This window comes from Hordeum vulgare, chromosome 5H (assembly GCF_904849725.1).
Source record: "Hordeum vulgare subsp. vulgare chromosome 5H, MorexV3_pseudomolecules_assembly, whole genome shotgun sequence".
NCBI classification, from domain to species: Eukaryota; Viridiplantae; Streptophyta; class Magnoliopsida; order Poales; family Poaceae; genus Hordeum; species Hordeum vulgare.
Window position 1 is genome coordinate 502,277,851 of NC_058522.1, and position 4,069 is coordinate 502,281,919.

At 46.4% G+C, this 4,069-nt stretch overlaps 1 pseudogene; it reads right to left on the minus strand.

The window, feature by feature from the left end:
- Positions 1-1,939: 1,939 nt before the first annotated feature.
- LOC123397045 lies at positions 1,940-3,369 on the minus strand (annotated as a pseudogene).
- Between the last annotated feature and the right edge of the window lie 700 nt (positions 3,370-4,069).

Here is a 4,069-nt window from a genome sequence, read left to right on the forward strand (position 1 = left end):
ACCCGCGTCGTCAAGCTCGCCCGCACGCGCCTCTCCAAGTCGGCCGTCGAGTGCCGCTCCTGGGCCAAGTTCGGCGACGCCGCCGGCGGCGACAACGCCTCTGCCCGCCTCACCGTCGTCTCCACCGAGGACATCTTCCTCGAGCGCCCACGCACCCCAGGTCCGTCGATCCGATCTCTGCCCCCACCTAGATCGTTACATCTCTGCTTCGAATCAACTGCCGTACGTACGTGTTGCTAGACCCTGTGTCAAATCACGGAGAATATGTTAGGTTGTTCGTAGCCCTTGCAGCATCGTAGAATCAATCGAGATAGGCGACCAGTCTAGCTTTGCACATCTGGAATACATGGGCTACTGGATATTGTTGGAGTACTGTACTATAACATGTTAATGTTGTTTGTCGCCAAAGGTTCTTGATTCAAATGTTTTGAAGCAGCGTTGCTGTGCTGGTTGTATAAATTAATGGTGCAAATAATTATCAGCGATTGGAAAAAACAAGCCCCAATTGTATTATGCGCAAAGCTATATATTGAAAATGTCAATTTTAGAAATATATTGAAATGTTTCTTTATTGATTTATTTTACAGGAGATTCATATTGCAAATATTAATATTGCCAAGGAAACATAGTTGATTCATCTGGGCCTCTCTAATGGAAGACTCTGATTAAGAATGATAAGTCCAGGTCTCCTCTTAAGCCTGCGGAAGAGCTATTTGGGTGAGTGCATTTTCGTGAGCATTGTGCTTCAAATTTTATGTATATTTTGTATGACCACAAATCAAAATTGAAATAATAGTTCATACTTCAAAAGAGGGTTCAGTTTGCACTTTCTGAGATGGCATGTCCTTAGAAGATATACACATGCAGCCATATTTGGATGATGATGCTGAATTGGCTTGAGTAGCTTCTGTTATCGTAATCGGCATTTTGTGCAATACCATTTCATCAATCAAATATCTAACACGACTCTGCGATACCCATACAACACCATGAATTTGTCAAGCAAAAAGTGACACCATCAGGCAACCAAGGGAGAAGGGCAATTTTCATGCAGATGTAAAGTACAAATTTATCTTGCATATAACAGTATGGTACCACATGATAATTAACTAATCTACAACAGTGATATACAAATCTTCCGTTGTTGCTTCCCGTAAAACAAAGAGCTTCAAACTTTCCAATAGAGGATTACATATATGTTTCTGATCTGTTTTTCTTTCACACAACATGCAGTGCATATTTTTGACATTTTTAGTTGCTCGGCTGGTCAGTAATGGAGGGTCTCACCGTGCCATCTCATAGGTATAATCCGACCGCACTACCGAGGATGAACAACAGTTAGCCGCACTGCTCACGATCAAGAATGGGTATAGTTGTCATTTCTTTTGGCAGGCAAGTGGCTTTGAGTACATTAGCAAGAGTTGGGGTTATTGCTGGCCATAGGTAGTAAGAAAATGCATTGGGAAATTTTGATTCAAAGTGTGACATTTATATTAATTAGTAGTAACATATTGTACCTCTTATAATATAGACATGCTTTTATGGTGATTTTCTCACCAATATACTATTCTAAATATTAGGTTTTAATGCAGATCTTGATACAACTGGACATATCTTTGTTTTTATCTTTCCTTGTTTTTGTTGAACATGTGAGATCTACTTTCCTAAGTAAGATTTTTTTATCACGAACCGAAAAACATAGACAGACATTGTTATATAGATATACGTACGTGCACGTACACATTTACTAGTAATAGAAAAGACATGCAAAGCTCTTGCATATTTTTAAAGAAAAAGTATAGCAAGCATGCAACTGTCAAATACTCCCTCTATTTCAAAATAATTATCTCAATTTTAAACTAGCTAGTTGTACTAAGCTTAATACATTTATTTTGAAAATGAAGAAACTAGTTCATCATAGTTGATCGCGTGCTCCCTATCAATAATACCTACTATGTTCTCTCCGCCGGTAGCTCGTCCTCTCCCGTCGCTCACTTCGATCATATTCATATCTATTCTCATATCTTCTGTTCTCGCTGCTGGGAACTCGTCTTCTCTCGTCCCGTCGCTGCCGCCTGCTGGAGCTGTTGCCTTCCGCAGAATCCCGGTGCTCATCCCTCCGCCTCTTGCGGCCGGATTTGGTGCTGTCGACCTTGTCACCGAACCTGTCAATTTTACCTTTTCTTGTGCCGCGCTCTCGGGACGGAATCACCACCCCGGTGCCATTGCTAGGGTCGACGACATGTCCGGCGAAGAGGATGGCCTGCGACTTCTCCTCAATTACGAAGTAGGCGAACGGGTGGTCTGCGACGAAGATGGTTTCCTCTGGTGGGAATTCAGAGGATGATTTCGTAACGAAGTCACAGACCGTCAAAGCGGCAGCTTCTGTGCCGTCCTCGTTGACCTCGATGACAGCCTTCTGGAAGACGTCCTGCACGTGCAACGGCAGGGCGCCGTCCACCAGCATCTCGGAGAGGTCCGCCCGGTGGCCGAAAGGTAGCCGGAGCCCCAGATCTTTGAGGACGGCGGTGACGCTGCTCTCGAACGAGAGCTCGAACCTGGGCACCAGTAGCCGGTCGACGTTAACCCGGCCCGTCGGCAGGTGCTCGCGCAGGAAGCCTGCCGGGGACGACGACGTGATCTTGTCCAGCAGGTCTGCTAGGCCGTCGCGCGCGTCCGGGAGGAAGATGCACATGCAGTGGCGCTGGGCGTACGTACTACGCTGGTATCCTAGCTTGAGCACCTTGAACCCGTCGTGCGCGGCCATGTTGCGATAGTAATCTCTCCGGTACGCCATGAAGGGGACGTCGACGGCCGTGCCGTCGAGCCGGTAGAAGGGCCCGTTCTTGGTCAAGCTCTTGTAGAACGGCTCTTCCCACTTGCCTCTGAAGTAAATGGCGTTGGCCAGCACGAGGTCGGTGCCCCGGTGTACGGCTCCCGGAGGGACGGCGTTGTTAATGAGGTTACTCGTGGCCGCGGCGGCCCACGCGTTGATCTGCGCCGTCGCTTGCGCCGGGTCGTTGTGGAAGTCGACGGAGCTGGCCTCGGCCTTGTACTTGCCGACGACGGCGTCACGGAAGGCCGGCTTCAGCGGCCGCGTCAGGTCGCTCCATACGCCGCACGCGAACGCCACGCTCGGCCCGCCGCCGTCAGGATTCGAGGATCCGTCCAGGAGACCTGCCACCGAGTCCTGTAGCTCGAGGCTGGACCGCACGCCTAGGACGCGGAGGATCTCTTCCAGGGTCTTCCACCGGCGCCGGCGGCCAGGAGCGCCAGGACGGCGTGGATGGAGATCGGAGAGAAGACCAGGTTGCGGTCCCGGTTCACGACCGCGAGTCGCTTGATGAGGCGGGCGGCGAGATCGGCCATGCCGACGGACTGCTGCGCCTCCATGTCAATCTAGAGATCAATCGGCCTGATATTAATTTATGGAGGGGCACGTAAGTCGGTCGCGTGATCATGGAATCCCAATATAATCCAGCATGAACTTGCCGTGGTTTGAGTGCTCTCCGTGACCATTGGCGGTTGCTGATTTTTTTTTCTGGAATTGAAGGAAATAAAAGAATATATTAATTCTGGTTCAAAAAAGAATATATTCTTACCTTATCTAATCTATCTAATCTATATATATATAATAATAATAATATAAAGAGGCTATCGCTTTCGTCGGAAAACCCACCGACGTAATTTAAAAAAAAACCCTTACTGTTTATGACATTAAACTCGTAGTATATATTAAATATTTTTTAAATACTCATATCTTTTAAACCGTAACTTCAAATTTAACATATTATATATGGAATTTGATTAGAAAAATATGTAGAATTTAAATATGATATTATTTTATCTGTTAAACGTTTAATAAAAATACTATCTAGGGTGCAATCTTAATAAATAAGTCATTATTCGTCTTTCTTTCATACCGGTACTCATCCGGGTTGGGAATGAACACGTCAACAAAATCAGGATTAGAGATGAAACTGAAGGTCACTTGACTGATTCTTTGTACGTATCAAATCTACATGCAAGCCGTGCTAAAATAGAAGACCCGTGAAATTTTGAACTGCAT